This window comes from Mus pahari, chromosome 17 (genome assembly GCF_900095145.1).
Source record: "Mus pahari chromosome 17, PAHARI_EIJ_v1.1, whole genome shotgun sequence".
NCBI classification, from domain to species: domain Eukaryota; kingdom Metazoa; phylum Chordata; class Mammalia; order Rodentia; family Muridae; genus Mus; species Mus pahari.
The window spans coordinates 39,459,487-39,476,821 of NC_034606.1; the positions used below are offsets into that span (position 1 = coordinate 39,459,487).

At 52.3% G+C, this 17,335-nt stretch overlaps 1 long non-coding RNA gene across 1 annotated transcript in view; it reads right to left on the minus strand.

The window, feature by feature from the left end:
• Positions 1–3,922: 3,922 nt before the first annotated feature.
• LOC115065697 overlaps positions 3,923–17,335 on the minus strand; it is a 31,759-nt gene continuing 18,346 nt past the window's right edge. Inside the window, exon 4 of the long non-coding RNA XR_003845471.1 lies at positions 3,923–4,010. This is a non-coding gene — a long non-coding RNA (uncharacterized LOC115065697). The remainder of the gene's footprint in view (positions 4,011–17,335) is intronic.

The following is a 17,335-nucleotide window of genomic DNA, read 5'->3' on the forward strand; positions in this document are numbered from 1 at the left end:
GGAAGCCAGGAGGCTGGATGAGTCCCAGTGTGGACACCCCTGCTCGCCACAAGGTCCTGCCTGCCCAGGGAAGGCAATACCCAGAATGGTATCTGCCCACTCTTGCCCCTGGCTCCATGCCTCAGACTGGGAGAGCATCCATCCTCTGGCATTAAAAAGGGTTCAGACAGACACAGCCTACACTTTGGGTATATGCTGGATTTTTTTTTTTCCAACTTGACACAAACTACAGTTACCTGGAAAGAGAGAACCTCTCATTTGAGAAAATGGACTCGCCATATTGAGTTGTGATTTTCTTGATGAATGACTGATACGGGAAATGTCACCCCTGGTCCTGTGGTCCTGGATGGTGTTAGAAAGAACAATCCATGAGAATCAAGTCAGTAAGCAGCTTTCTCCATGGTTTCTGCTTCAGGTCCTGGGTTCAGGTTCCTGGCTTGAGCTCCTGCTCCGACTTCCATCAGGATGGACTGTGAATTTTAAGATGAAATAAACCCTTTCACCCCCACCCAAGCTGGTTGTAGTCAGTGTTTTGTCACAGTGACAGAAAGCAAACTAGGACAGGGTAGCATATGAGGAGGAACTGGGAGGGCAGTTGGACCCAGCACAAACCAGGCTCAGTGTTGAGCATAAAGAGTTCTGAAGCTAGACACCAGCTTGCCAGCATGGGAGTGGGACAAGTCCTGTAAAGTGGCTACAGGGCTGCTGGTAGCAACAGAAACAGTAGCAGCGATTACCAACGTGGTCACAGTGAAGACCACGCCTCGAGCCCAGGCACTAAAGATCCGGGGCTCCTAGCTTGCCCATCTTCTGGGGATGAGAATGATGTGAGAGAATATAGTCATGGCTCTCCTGGCTGGAGGTTGCACCATTGCTCTTGGCTCTGTTGCAATCTGGGGCATGGTGGTCTGCATTCCATGCCTTATCCAGGTAGTAGCATCATTGTGACCATCCTCAAGGCTATGGGCATGAGGGGCTTCCCAGAATCCTTGCCTCTTCTTAACCAAGCTACAGCAATGATGGCCTCCCTGACTCACAGCCAGGACTTCCCTAGGGACTGGGGAGCAGTGTCTGCCTGCTGCCGGGACCTGGATCATGGCTGTGCATGGTGTCTGTATCACTGTGGTCGTAGATTTCAGGGAGTAGGAGGGACGGCAAGGAGGAGAAGTGGACATGGGGCTCAGGCCGTTCTCCACCCCCATTGCCTCAGAACCCCTCACACCCCAGCTGAGAATGGAAGGTTGACTAAGGGGCAGTGCCGGACTTATCCAAAAGATGGGGTCACTTGCGAGCAGATTCCTGGTCTTGCATTTGGGCTCTCTTGGCAGACAGTGCTGGGCTCCAGGCTCCAGCCAGAGAGACAGCAGGGCAGAAATGTGGCTGTTGCTGAGGCTTTTTAATAAGACCGATCCATATCTTGCGGTAGCAGGCAGGGCTTACGTGGCTGATCTCTGCTGGGTTTTCCAGGCACTGGGAGCAGCAGTTGACATCCCCGGAGCCTTGTGGGCAGGGATTCCAGGCAGGAGCCCCACCCCTGCCTCCTGCCACTGCCTCACTGTATAGCCTGGAGCAGCCACCTAGTCCATAACCCGGCTGACCCTACACATGGAAACACTTCCAGAAGGCTCCAACCCCTCTGTGCACAGCCCGCTGGGGGCAGGGCGTATTGTTTCAGCTCTACAGTTTCCCTGGGCTGTCCCTTTTCTGGCTCCTCCCATCTGCCTAGCCTTCTAGTATCAGCGAGACCTGAACTCAAACGCTGGCTCTGCCTCTAGTCAGCTGCTCAAGGAGCCGAGTCCCAGACTTTACCAAGCTTCGGTGTCCCATTCACAGACCCGAGCCATTCAGACACAAGGAAGGGCCTGGGAGCAGAGTCCCACACTCACAGTACCGAAACTGCCTCACGCCTTCCGTTATCCAGCCCTGCCCCATGAGACGCTCTGAGGCCAAACCAGCCCCCCATGAAAGGCCCTGGGCACACCCTCCCAAGTCAGCCCTGTGCTGAGAAGACAGAGAGACTGGCCTGTGCGCACTCTGAGGAGCTTGGGGTTGGGTTGGGGCAGCCCCCAAGCCATGCTGAGAACTGTCTGTGTGAGGAGCCAGAGGGATCCTGCAGAGGGGCCCACAATGGCTACAGGGTTCGCCCAGGGCATTGTACTACGTGTAGCATAGGGGACCTTCTACTATCGCAAGATCCCTATCACCCACAACCATCTCCACTACCATCACAACCATCACCGCCAATAAAAACCACTAACCTCCAAACATCAATACCACCATCACCATCAACCTTTACCACCACCACCACCAATCATTATCACTAACCATCACCATCATCACCATCACCACCATCACCACCATCACCACCATCATCACCATCACCACCATCATCACCTTCATTGCCACCACCATCACCAGCCGCCACCACTTCCATTCTGACAGCTACCTCCATCACCATGGTCACCATTTTATGCATTGCCACCCCCACCAGAAGCACCGCCTGCAGGTCCGTTCTACCATTTCCCCTACCAGCACCAGCAAGAGTCTGCAGTGCTTCACTTGTAGTCCGAGGCCTCTGTGATGCTCTATTTCCTAGCCCAGGGTCAGAACATGAAGGGGGGCATTAAGCAGCGTGCTCAGGGTCACCCACCAGCTGACCTGGAGTCAGATCACAGTCCTGTGATTGAGGACAGTCCTCACTTACTAGGTAAACATCAACAGCTGCCTGGACTACCCAAGAGCTATGAGTACCATGCTCCCATCTCTGAGCCGACCTGAATCCTGAAATCCTCATTCAGGGTCGGCCTCTGGTACTGCTCACGGAGGGAGGGAGCAAGGTGCTAGGCCTGCCTCTGTTGACTCTTTTGCTCTGAGATACAGGTACTGGCAAGAAAAATCATTTGCATTCAATTTGCATACAGCTGCTGAAAAAAGCCAGACTCCCCACCACTTCAAAAGTACATTGTTTCAGCCTTGAAAGGGGCCTTCCTACACACACCCATCCCCCAGTCTCCCTCGTGCAGAGACCCTGCCTGGGGCCAGGTCCCCAGTTCCCTGCGCCACCCCTTTGAAGAAAGGAGTTCCCAATCCCGGCTCAGCCCCAACCGCACGGTTCACCTTGAACTGCAATCCAACTCTGTCTGGGCCACCGCTTCCTAAGTGGGACAGTCTTTGCCTAAGGTCACGTGAAGATGACCAACATAGGGTAGGTAAAGCTCTCAACCAGTCAGGACCTACCAGGACAGCTCGCCCTGGAGTGCATCTGTGCTTCTGGGAGCCCTCTCTCCTCTGGGTTGCCTTCCTCCCCTGCAGTCTCTCAGCCCACCCCCCACCCTCACCCCCACCCCCACCCCTATTCTGGATCCGGGCAGCTCCTACACAGTTGCAGGGTGTTGGCTCATGGCACAGGAGGAGGCTGGAAAGGCTAGTCCTCTGGGTAGGGGTTTCAGAGGTTCTCTGCAGATTGGAACCCCAGAGGAGGCTGACCTGAAGAGTTCCAGGAATGGCTTAGGACTGGAGGTCTACCCTAATGCACTCCACTTTCCTGCCCAACATACCCTTTCTACATTTTAGTGACACAATCATTTCCTGAGGAACCAGCCATCTTCTAGAGAAACCTTCTGTTCTGGCTGGCCCTGCTTATGTGTGCCTAAATCCTGCCCCGTGGGTAAAAAGAGCCCATACACATGCACATGCAAGTCTGCAAACACACGTGTCCACATACAACACCCATGTTCTCATACACATAGTGTCTACCTAAACACATTTGGCTGCAGCATGCTTACAAGCACATGTGACTGGGGCCATGGAAACACACACAGGTGCACATGAGACACATGAGACACACATGGGTGCACACACAGGTCCCCACATCAGTCACACATAAGCCCACTGACATCCTACATGCAGCCTGTACCTGTTCTCCAGGAGGTGAGGGGTGTCTGAGCGTCCATTGTCTCAGAACAAGCTTCTACCTTTGAGGCCCCAGGGTCCATACTGTGAGTCGGCTACTGTGGGGACAGAACAGGGTGGCAGTGACACTCATCAACGCTGGCTCTGTCAGGAGTGGCTGAATTCAGGCTTTGGAGGGGAGATATGAGCCTACCTTCACCTTCCCACCATGGAGGCCTTTGTGAATTGATTAGGCCATATTGACCCTCCATCCTTCTGCTTAGGAGGCAAACATCTGTTTAGCCACTCTGTAGTGGCTAAACAGGCATCAAGGACACATCTGGTCCTGTCCATGTAGCACAGAACACGGGAGGTGGGAACAAAGCAGGCTCCCCAGCCAACCACACTGAGCAGGAGGATGTACAAGGTGAAGCCTGGGCAGGCTTCCACATCAGTACCATTCCCAGTTACCGACCAGTCAGGAGCCCACAAGCCAGGCAACAAGCGTAGGCAAGGGCTGGCTGATCTGGACGATGGGAGAAGATTCAGTATGGCAGGCACTGCATCTGCTGACACCCCAGCTTCAGGAGCAACTCTGCTAGCCCCCCCCCCCCCGCCTGTGGTGCAGAGACCCTCTCAGGCTGGGCTCCTCATCCCACCATGGCAATACTGCAAAGGAACTCGGGGGTGAGGTGGGCGGGACAGCACAGACCTGAGTCTTGTCACATACAGTCTGGAGGGAGGGTCCCAGGAAAGCAGAACCCACTGATATGGGGCAGCACTCACTCTCTTTCCCTGCACTGGGACTCTAACATTATTAAATATAGGGCGATTAGCTCAAGTGTTTGCCTAGGGTTATTTTCCTCCTCCTCCTCCTCCCAGGGAGGGCAGATCAGGTGGACCCCTCTGGGGACCTCTTCAAGACAGGAAAGTGTCCCAGTCTAAGATGGCTGAATTCAGACAGGTCACCTCCCTGAACCCCGTGCTCATCCCCACCCCACCCCCCACCCCCCACAAGCTGTCTTTCGCAGTGCCTGGAGACACAATTCACATTTACATTTCTCAGCAGTCTGGGCGAGAATCTATAATAATCTGATCACCTAAATGAGATTCTCCAATGTTCTTTCTATACCCAGGGACGCCACACGCCGCCCAGCCTCAGCGAAATCCAGTTGCTGCTTATTTAACCTGCTCAGCCTCCAAATTAAAAGACAGCCTCATAAGCCCCCAACACTTACACTCCCACCCCCGCTGCACATAGGTTGCTGCTACTCAGCTCCCAACCCTTCCGAGGAGCTGCCTGCCTGCCATCTCCCTGGGGTGCCACCTGCCACTCCTGGATCCCACACTTACAAGAGGGAGTGCCCAAGAGCGCCCTGGAAGGAGTCAGGAGGAAGCTTCACCCCATGCCCTCCTACCAAAGTGTTCCTGGGGAGAGGCCTGATCCCTGGGTTGCAAGCCCCATTGGCTTTCCCAATCTGCAGCCCAGGCACCCTCACTACAAAGGCTCAGGCACCATGGGACCTTTACAGCTCCTGGTTTCCACATGCATGCAGGCTTTGTCTTCTCAAGGCCCTGCTACTTAAGTAGAGATCAAGCTATTTCTTCCTCCAGGAAACCTTCCTGGTTCCCAGAGCCAATGGAGAATTCCCTCCTTGGGCCTCTGCTGCAGTGAACTCCGGGGGGGGGGGGCCCACACTGAGTGACACCTAACCAAAGTATGAGGCACGTTGGGCTTGTTATATCTGATTCTGAGACGGAAATGGACAGAGAAACAGCCGTAGAACGACGTGCTCAGAGTAGACAGAAAGCAAGGCCAGAACGGGCACAAAGATGACAGTGACAGTACTCACCCTACTGACAGGTCAAAGGTCAGGGGGTCATGACTCAGGATTAGCCAGCAGAGCTTTCCCCAACAATACCCAGCAGAGCCACCTCAAGCAGTACCCCGTTCGGTACCCAGCAGTCTCCTTAAACTGTCCATGCTTGGTAGCCAGCACTCCCGACCAGCAGAGTCCACTCACACAGCCCCAAGTTCAGTGCCCAGCCTTCCTTAGCACTCTTATATAGCTTAGCATTTTCTCATTCTTCAGAGCTTCCCTTGGAAGCACGTGGCCTTGGAGGGCAGATTTGAAGGGTCCTCCTTGCTACCACTTCTGCTGAACAGAGCTCCTCAAAACTGGTATCGCACAGACAAGGCATCCATCTCTGGTAGCCATCCCTTCACTCGCCCTGTACCCAGGCTAGACGGCTCCCAGAAATCATCACCACTCAGCCCATCTTCCAGGACACAAGGCCAGTTACCTGATCAACCTGCTAAGGACCTGCAGGGGACCTCCACAGCCTGAAGGGTCTCGGCCTCCTGAGCCCAGGCATCATGTTCAGATCTACGCTGTCTCGGGTCAAAGCTTGTTAAGCTCTGCAGGGTCAGGCAATACGCAGTGCTCTCCATAGCTCCACGAGTAACAGCTCTCACCCTGCTGGCAGGTGGGAGGTCTTAGGTACTTGATACCACTGGGCTTCAGTTCACCTTCCTTAGTGGGTTCACAACTGCAGGGGCTGCTTAGCCTGGAGGCAACGCTGGTAGCTGGTAAACTGTGTTTGTAAAGAGGACTCGTCCATTTCCCTCTCCATTTCTCAATTGGTCAGGATGGTTATTCTTAGGAGTCACTTCCTATCTTAGAAGGAACGCTCTCCAGTCCCCTGGATCAACCCTTCTAGTCACCTGCCTTTAATGGTCTTCACAAAGAAAAAGTTTTGCTGGACACAGCCTACATCAACTTGAATAACGAGAAAACTGGAGGCGGCCCCTCCAGTTTTAGAAGCTCCTGGTCCCTTTGGTTTCCCTCAGCTGTCTGTCCTTTCACTTTTAAAACTGTCTTCTTACTCTTAGCACAACCGTTCTCAACTTTTTTTTGTAGCACAAGTTCTTAAGGTTATCGACTTACTATGCGATACCCTGAGCATCTTGCTATGCAAACAGGCTGAGCCTTCCTAATTTGAAAATTGCAAACCCCCCAAAAAACACTCCAAATACTGTAACCTTCGGAGTGCTGGCACGATGCTCACTTTGAAGGCTCTTCAGGTCTGCTTGCTCGGAGCCAATTCTGCACCCAGGCTTTCTCTTGCCTGGCACTGGGCCTGCACATCTGTTCCTACTTTTTCACCCGCAACGTTTCCCGTTCTTTCGTTGTGTCGTACCTACTGATTACAAACAGCAAAGTCATACTTCCCTCTCAGGTTTCACAGTTCTTGGCTGTCGATTGGGATTTTGAAAAACCTCTACCTGGTGTTAATTTTGTTGCCTGGACAGCTCTGACAGCTTACCTACTACAAAGGCTTATATCCTATTTGTTCTTCCTTTTAAAAAGAAAACCTTATTTCTCTTTTCATTCTTTATTTTCTTTCAGCTCAGTGAAGATTCTTGCTTCCTTCATCGTACTGATTCCATTTCTACTGTCTTGGGAGTTCTGGGTTCTGACATGATTTCAGCATCTGGCTTTTGCCTTGGAGCTTTTATTTCATCCTGCTTCTCCCAGACTCCTTGTGTGTGCTTCAATGACATTTTGTCTCCTACATAGATTTCTGTAATGATGATCAAGATACAGATGTGCCCATAAGCACCAGAGGCACCCTCAGCAGACCCTTCACACCCCCCTACCACCCCACCACCCAAATGCAGCGAACAGCTGGCCCAGTCCCCACCTCTACAATTTAATTGCTCTTTTGAGTGAGACCTGCAGCTTCTCCTTTATCCCGAGTGAGATTCCAGCCTATAGAAAGCACACGGTCTGTGCATGTACCCACTGAAGGACATCCGCTTTGCTTCTGACTCGAGGCAATTACAAACGAGGATGCTGTGTGCAGGCTTTTATGTGACCATCAGAATTTACTTCTCTGGGATAAATGCCCTGGAGTGCAACTGTTGTTTGCAAAGTGCTTTGCTATCTTGTCCCCCAGCGGAACCCCATCCCCCCACCTCTGCACAGCCGCCGTGCATCACACGATTGATTTCGCCAGAGCAGCATGGGTCACTGTAGCTTTTGTTTGTGTCTCATGCTGGTTGGCAGTGTTGATCGGCTCTGTCTGTCTGTTCTCTTTGGTGAAGTGCTTGATTGAGGCTTTTGTGTATACGCTGCTGGCTTTATTGACTTATTTGTTTAGCTTGCCATTGAATCTAGAGAACTCTTTACATATTTGAGTTCAAGTTCTCTGCCAGATGTATGATTAGTACATAAAAAAATAAAATAAAATTTAAAAGTCTGTGGCCTCTCTTTTCATCCTTTTAACTGGCTCTTGTAGTTCTGAATTCTGGAGGGACCTTGTAGATTTTTTTTCATCATGCAAGTTTATTGATAAAGGCTAATATTAATCAATATTTAATTTCTCTTCAAATCCATGGAGCTTGGGGTATTTAAAATTCTACCCAATTAATATTCCACCATGGTTCTGTGGTTATTCTTAAACTATAATCCCACACATAGGCACTCCTACTGTCGCCAGCTTTTCACTGTTTGGAAATGAGCTGCCTCACACAGACCCCTGGGTACTCTCATCCGCACCCCTTTGGGGAACCTCTGTTCATGCCAAAGTCCGTATTTTGGAGGAAGTCCTTTCAAAACACCTCCTGATGGTAAGTGTTCGGTTTTCTCTTTGAATTTCTGTTTCGTCTTTGTCCTTGGGGACAAACTTTTGGGGGGGAGGGTGCAGCTTTCGAGTTGTCAGGACTCCTGCCAGTTCTCCTGCAAGGCAGCTTCTTCCTGGCTCGCGCCCTTCCTTGTCCTTCTCATCCCTTGGACGCTGGGGATCACTGGGGCTCTCTGATGTAGGGACCTGGTGTCTGCGGTTCTGAGTCACATGCGACACCCCATCTCTACTCACTGTTTCTCCTCCATCCATGAGGCAGACACCAGGTTCCTAACTTACTCCCCCACCCTCCATCTCTGTCCGCCTCTGTCCCTGCTATGCCTCATCCCTTCCTGGGATTGTAACCTAGAACACCATTGTGTGCTACACAAGTGGTCTAATATAGGGCCATATCCACAGCCTGACTTACTTTTTGAGATACGGTCTCACGCCATAGCCCAGGCTGGCTTTGAACCTGTGAGCCTCCAACCTCCCCCAGAGTAGCTGAGCTTACAGGCCTGTACAACCAGGCATAGATGCTGTAAGGTCTCTAGGCATCTGTCCACTGGCTTTTTACTTATTCATAAATAGTTTAATTCACTTGTTCTGGTTTGAGTATAGAGTATCCTTCAAAGATTCATGTTCAGAACTTGTTCCCTAGGGCGGTGCTGCAGTGCAATGTTGAGGATGTAAGGACAAGTGGGAGATCCTTATACACCTGGAAATGTGCTCCCAAAGGAGGGTGATCCCTCTTCTTCCTCTTGGCTTCCTGGCTGATGAAGCAAGTGGTATTGCTGTCACATATTCTGCTATAATATGCTACCTTCACAGAAACCCAGAACCACAGGATAACCGGAACTGACCAAAGTCAGAATAATCCCCGTTTATCTTTGTAATAGGCATCCTACTATAGCAATAGCCAGCTGCCCCACATCTTCACATCCCACCCATTCAGATCAAAGCCATACTGGCTCTCTGGACATACCTAGCTACTCCTATCACCACCTACTGTTTAGCTGTTGTGATTTTTATTTATTTATTTATTTATTGGAACTATTTCAGAAAATTGTTACTGTCTGATGAACCACAGGGGCTAAATTCTGGGGTTGGATGGTCATTGATTTGTTTTTGCTGTCAGATCTTCCTCTGTACATCTACCTGGTGGTCTGGCCCATCATGGGGGTCTCTTGGGGCTCACAGAGTCCCCTGCAGACCTACCTGTGTCTACTTTTATATGCTACCCATCAGCATTTCTGACAGGGAAAGAGCAGAGGATGGAGGTAGGGTCTGGTCTCTCATCCTCACTAGCCAAGCTGCAGTTGCTCGAAAGCTCCTTCCTCGGTGTTGAGCGGTGTGCGGAGTGGCCCTTCAGACCCTCTGATATCATGCAGCAGGCCAGATCACCCAAGTTCCCCTTTCTTGATGACCTGGGACAAGGGATAGGGGAGTCTGCTCATCAGAGTCATACGGATGGAAAGTACAGGAAACACCTCCTATACTTGGCCAGCCAGCATGGGGACAAGCCTGGCCTTGGGACCCAGAAATCAAACTCTCTCAATGTTAGATGCCACCTCGCCCCTCTGGTCTGTCAAGAGGGGTGCTTGGTGAGGTGATGGGATCTCCTGGCTCTGAAGGAATCCCTTCTAGCCAGCCTCTTCTGACACACACTGCAGACCTTGTTAGGCCTTACACAGACTGTCAGGAAGTGCCATCAACTGGCACGCTCACCGACCCCCTCTAGCTGTCCAGAGTCAGGGCCCTTTCTGTCTTTGTTCCACTGGGGCCTTCCTAAGGTAGCCAAGGTTGCCAGGAACTCTCTAGGAACCCTCTCGTTAGTCTCTAGCTACTCCTTCAGGCTACCTCTCCTGTCCCTCCTGCCTTCTTTTACTGACCACTTCTATGTTAGCTCTCGGGTGTTCAGTACTCTGCCTGTATGCTCTCCCTCCTCAGAACTGACTTCCAAGAAGTCGACAGTAAGCAGCAAGCCAGGCAGACCCTCTTAACCTATACAACATATGCTTACCTGGCCCCTCTAAGGCATTCCTGGCTTTCCTCAGCTAGAACTACATCAGGCAGCTAAGATACTCCATCCCATATTCTCTGAGGATACCTTCAAACACTCTGACTTGGTGACTCTGGTTAGGCAGGTACACACACACACACACACACACACACACACACACACACACACACACCTACCTTTTCCTTCCCAGCAAGGTCTGGGCCAGGCCTCCCCACTCTCAGGTGGAGCAATAGCCAGTCCAAATCTGAGTCTGAAGATGGTGTCCCTGTACACACTTGGTCTTCTCACCACAAATGCACCTGAGCCAGAGGTCAGGCCAAAGACAGTCCCTCTGGTGCTGACCGGGCTCTCAGCATCGACTGGAAGGAGTCCTGCCTCAGAGGGTAGGCAGACAGACACATACTGCTTCTGCTCGGAGCCCTGCTCCCCAGCACTTGAACACCCATGAAGAGCCATTTCCCCAGATCTCCCCTTGTTCCAGGTGGCTTCCGACTCCTCCTTTCCCATCATCTGCAGAAGTCACTCAACTTTCTCCAAAATTCCTGTTCTGGCCTTGCCGAACCATCTTTTCTTCAGGGAGGCACACCCAACCCTCTAGACCACACGGGGCCCAGCTCTGTCAGTTCCCCAAGTTTGGCAGATTGCTGGGCACCTAGCCCAGCGTGTCTCTTTCCCTTTAGTAACAAAATCCTTACTGGGGGCTAAAAATATGAACTATTTCCCAGCTTCCACGGCAGCTAAGTGTGACATCCAATTTGCAGCCAATTGGATTGAGAAGCAAACAGACATCCTTCTGGAGTGGGCATGCCTCGTCTTCATGCCATCCCCACCTCCGGCTACTGAGAACGCCAGTGTGGTGGCGACAGGCCCACAGACATCTTGGGCCAATATGAACTTACGGTGGATGGCATAGCTGAAGCCACCTGAACCTCGGTGGCTTGCTGGCTCTCTGTCAGCTGTGACTCTCAGCCTTCACGTTTCTTTCACGTAGAGGTCATCACACCACCCCTGACACACCCCTGAATTTTCTGTCGAGAGCAGTTGGCTGTTTTACTGGCTAAACAGTATTTACCACATAGGCACTTGCTTGCTTAGAATGTGTTTTCTGTGGCACACTGTGAACTCTGAGGGGGTAGAGTGGGGGTGTTGGTCTGCTCTGGTCACCTGCATCCTCAACACCTAATACACGCAGCACAGCACAGGGGATGCTCCCAAAGACAAAAGAACCAGCTCAGGGTAGGCTCCACATGTTCAAGGACAGGGTTTTGTATGACCAGGACTAGGGCTCAATGTGAGCAGGGTCAGTATGTGACCAAGATTAGAGTTGCATATGAGCGGAACTGGGCCTGTTTGATCAGTATGTGAGCAGGTTTGGGGCATACTGTCTAGCTGGAACCACAGCTTAGTGTATAACCATGGTGGGAACAGCATCCAAACTCAGTATTGACAGGATTAGGGCTCAGCTGGAACTAGAGTAGGGTCCAAATAAATCCCTAACACTGGAAACTGTTATTTCCAGGAGGGACAAATGTTAGCCACACTGGCATTTTCAGGGTCCAGAACCTAAAATTGAGACCCCACCCCCCTTGAAGTGTCTCAGAGCTGGTGGCACTGAGATAGACCTCTGGGATTTACAGGACAGAACAGCAGGCTCTCCTTCCTGAGAGGGGACTCTAATTACAGGTGGAACAACCATGTACCAGGGCAGGGGTGAGATAGGAAACCCAAGCACTGGGTCAAGGCCAGCAGAATGTGTGGCCGTAACATCTAGGTTTTTCCTAGACAAAAATCATGGGCACTGCTCATCTATGTGGCATGAAAATAAACAGAAATCTTCTATCCACATCAACCCACCATGCTATCCCACTCAGGCCAGCATGGCTTCTGACCTCCTCCATAGGGGGATCCAGGCAAACCTGGTGGCTAGACCTGGCTCCCAAAGGCTACCGAGCCTATGACGCTATGGCCTGTGCCTCACCAACTGGAACCGGAAGCATGGAGCCTGGGGAAAACAGAGGAAGGTCTGAGACCAGAATACCTAGCTGCCGTGCTAGAAGGCAAGAGGCAGAGACATTCACCACCCACCAGGCAGGGGCCAGTCTCCACGGCTCATTTACTGAGAAGCACTGCTGTGGCTTCTGCTGCTCTTTTGTGCTATTATGAGAATATATTTTGCAGGAAAAGTCAGGTACAAAATGGTAGCCCACAGCACACAGGGCTGAATGCAGTGCAGAGAGATGACACAGAATGGAAGGCTCTGGAACTGACGTATAAGAACCCAGGCCTCCTGGCTCACCTGAATATTAGGATAAAGGCTTCAAGGAGGGCCACTCCTCATCCTGAGGTCTGCAGGGAAATGCCCTACAGTGGCTCAGGCCAGTGGCACTGGCTGATTGGAACAGTGGGGGTGGGGGAGGGGGTCAGATTCATCATCTTTCTGCCTTCTCCATTAGGATCATACCTGAGTACACCCTGGTGCTACAGGCGTGTGTAAGCCTCTTTCCAGTAGAATGCAGGGGTGGGAAGTGGAGCAGAAGGCCAGGGCAGAAGGGCACTATGGAGAAGTGTCTCCTGTCAACCCTCAACCTTCCAGCCTCTAGGATCTCAGCTGTCCTGGATCCCTAGGGGTCTGTCTGGTCATGTCATCTTTTTTTCCAGCCCTGTGCTGAGGAGGGACTGAAGTCCCCTCTTCCAACCTACATCTCCTCTTTCACCTTTAAGATCTGTGAGAAGACCTCCAGGCACAGGTGGGTACTCCAGGGACATTGGGTGGGTCTCTGTGCTGTTCTACCAGCTGGGACGATGTATGGGACGGAGGACGAGGCTTCCTAGGCAAGGCATCCTGCCACCAAGCGCTCAAGGGTTTGGTTGAGGGCTTGACGCCATCAGTCAGCCACTGGCTTTGCTTAGTCAGCTGCTACAGCAGCTGCTTTTGCTGGGCCATCAGTGTGCTCCGTTGCTGGGACCAGCTGGCCAGGAGGGTGTCCTGCAGCCTGTGAAAGTCCACCAGCTGTTGCTTAAAGCTGGAGGGCTCAGCTGCTGTTTCTGGGGTCCTTGTAAAGGGCAGAGAGGACAGGGAGGGGCCGAAGATCTCCATGCCTGTGGCTGCAGGGGATGCTGAGGTTGGAGGTGAAGGTGGGGAGAATGGGGATTTGGATGCACGGAAGACGCCCCAGAAGTCCAGGGGCTCGGGTTCAGGTGGGCTGTGCCATCCACAGTCTGTACAGGTAGCCATAGGCTGCTAGGAGCCTCATCCTCCTGGATGGCTGGAAGGTTGGCAGAAGGAGACGGAAGCATCAGACTATGTGAGCTACCCCTGGGGAAATCCCAGTGGCAGTCTCGTGCAAAGAACTTGGCAATGGAGCTGTGGGGAGGATGGGTAAACTAAGATCCTATGGGTGAAATGTTTGCTCCAGCACCAGGACCAGACCACAGCTCCTCCAGCATCTCAGATTCTCCCACTGTCCACTCAGATGCCTGCTGTCCACCCACCTTGTCCAGTGATCTATCTGCTATCCTGTTGGTGTGTCTCTGTAGATATCCACCCACATCACACCCCCCCCACACACACACACCTGTTGGCACACCAAGGCGTGCCTCTGAGCCGACCTGTGCTTCAGAGACTGAAGCAGGAGGCAACAGGAGTGAGGCACTGTTCCCAGCACAGCACCATCTCCGTACCAGGGGATCTGAGCCTGGGAGCCCCTACTCAGTTGCCTGTTTCCAGGAGAAAAGAAAGAAGCCAGTGTTCCAAGGGTTCTCTGCACACAGGCCGCAGGCCCTAGGAAGATGGGTAGATTTAGTTGGCTGTGGCACACCCCCACATTCAAACTCAGTACGTCTCTGGGGCTACTAAAGACCCATCTCTATCGCTACCAGCCTCCCATGCAGGCCCGGAGGACACTGGTGGGCATGCTCTGCCCTGCTCCATGGCAATGCTCAGGTGAGCAAGAGGAGTGATCTGCACAGGGACATGACTGGGTGACAGTCTCACAGCTGATCAGCCAGGGTTTTACCTATCCCAGGCACAGGTTGCTTTCAAAGGGCCCCAGACACCCCTGCCCCGATGTTGCATCATGGCTCTGAGAGACATACTTGATCATTTGGGTGACAGGTCCTCCCCTCCCCAGATACACGAAGATAACAGGTGCTCTACTTGGCCACTTCGAGGAACATGCATCCCAGCAGATCTAGGCACTCTGCCAGCTCACAGCCTGAGTCTCCAGCCCTTAAAGCCTGGTTCTACCCAATACCCAGGCTGGTGCTAATCTCGAGGCTTATGGTTGGCACAGGGTATCTGGACCTCCAGTGTAACGGTCCCATCCTATCATGGGGCTTGGGAACCATTTACTTCTTCTTGCCTCCAACTCTCAGTCAGTAAATCAATAAATTCAAAAAGCTGTCAGCAATATGGAGACCATTCCCATGAGGAGCCCAGGGCATCGGGGACCACTAATTAGTTATACTCCCCGATAGGAGTGAGCCCAGGGCATCAGGGAACACCAGTGTGATGCCCTGTATACCAGTACCTCCAACTCCTGGTAGGATGGGGGCTGAAGTTGGGTTTGCACATCTTGGTGCAGGAGTGAGTGCCCGGAGTGGGGTCCTCTGGTGCTTAGGTGCCCGATGCCTACCATGCTGGGACTTTGGGCCAGCAGCTCTTTTCCCACCTGCCTGGCCTTTAGCTATTTCTCCCTTCCTTCCACCAACCCACTGGGACTGGGTGGCATCTAGGGGTAGACAAGCTATCCTGTATTATACATCTCCCAGCCATTATGATGAACTCAAAGTAGCAATGATGGAGCCATCACTCTGGAAGCCCACAGTGAGGGGCTGGCAAGATGGCTCAGCGGTTAAGAGCACCGACTGCTCTTCCGAAGGTCCTGAGTTCAAATCCCAGCAACAACAGGGTGGCTCACAACCATCTGTTAATGAGATCAGACGCCCTCTTCTGGTATGTCTGAAGACAGCTACAGTGTACTTATTTATAATAATAAAGGGAAGCCCACTGGAAGCCCACAGTGGTCAAGGGAACAGCTCTTGCTATGAGGCTTCCTTGACTCCTGTAAGGAAAGGGTGATGTCGAAAGCTGGCAAACAGCTCTCTGGCGGCAGGTAGCTCAGGTAAAGCAAGTAGCCACCAATGGCATCTTCTCCTAGCATCACCAAGGCCAAGTCCTCGATGATGATCTGCTTCACATCCCCCATGCCACCTTGTAAAACCAGGAAGGAATCCTGATGGAAGTGGGGATGCTATGGGAACCTAGGCCCATAAAATAGAGCAAGCCCAGAGCCATCTAACACTTAAACCCCAGGAAAAGATCCTCTTCCTATTAGGAGTGCTTGAGGCCCAGAAGGGGTGCATAGCTGGCACCTACGCACTCAGATCCTGGCCCATAGGTATTCACTGGGAACCTCTATGCATGCAGAGATCCTAGGGCCTACGCAGTCCAGTTGCAGTTAGAGCAAAACAGAGAATTCTCAGCACCACCTTCAGGGAGCCTAAAGGCTATCGATGGCCCAGAATGTCCCTGTCACCTATAGAGCCATCCCTCTAGGGATGGTCCATCCCCTGTTGCTAGGGGCTCCCTGATAGAAGGCTCTACCTTCTCTCTGTATATTTAAGGGTCACACTGGTGCTGCTGAGCCAATCTAAGAGATGGGGGACAAGAAAGTGTATGACGGGTGGAAGGATGATCAGCCAGCAGGTAGAGGCGCGGAAGTAGGTAGGAAGTATGAGTGGGTAAGCCTGTGGGAGTGGGGGGAGGTGGTGTGAGTGGCTGAAGAGTAAGTAGTGGGCGTCGGGTTGGGGGTGGTGGCCCTGCTTCTATCCAGGCACAGAGTGGTCCTATGAAGCTAGAGAACCATGTAAGGAATGGAAAGCTGTGCCAGGAAGATTCTGGGTTCCCCGTGCCAGCTTGCCATCTGGTCTCCCCCATCCCCCACACTGCTAAACTTTATCTTAACTCTTTGTCCACTTAAGTAGCCAAGATATCCGTGAGGGATATGCCCACACTGCTGAGGACTACACCAGGGACTCTGCTGGTGGCCGGGCACACACTGCCACTCCTGCTCCTTAAGGGGTCCCGTGATCTCGCCAGCCTTTCAGGGAGCGGAGGAGTAGGCGTCATACCTGTGCCCGCTGTAGGGATGCCCTCCTCGCCCTAGTGACGCCCTGACACCGTGAGACCCTGGACAAGCCAGTCCCCTGGGAGTCGTGTCTGCTCCCTTATCTGGATAATGGTTGGGTACAAGCCCAGGCAAGGGACACTCCTTACACCTGCTGAGGCAGGCACGGAGGAGTGCAGGTGGCCCCTGCCCTGGTACTCATAGCTCATCATGGAGTGAGGATTGATTTCCACAAGGGTCATTTCACCCCACCGCAAATATTACAGGGAAATTCATTTTCTTTTTAGGAGTGTTCTGGGAAATGAAGCAATTAGCATGATCTTAAACCGGCATGTACTATCAATTGCAATTCAATTACTGGGCTTAAATATGGTACAGGGCGGGCGGCTGCTCTCTGGAAACAAGCCACGGACAGGAAGGTAGTGAGGAACTCGGGGTGGGGTCTCGGCTCTGGTCAGCTCCCACTTATCCACGGTAGCAGATGGGGACACCAGCTGATGGGACAATGAGGTGCTGGCTTGTCAGCTTCTGGGTCCTTCTCAATATCTGCATGCCCTAGGATTGGGATCCCAGATCAGTACTGTCATGAGCGGAGTGTTCCCAGCTCAGCTGGCCATGGACCAGGTTCTAACTCCATGGACTCAAAGGTCCAACCCTGTCAGAGACC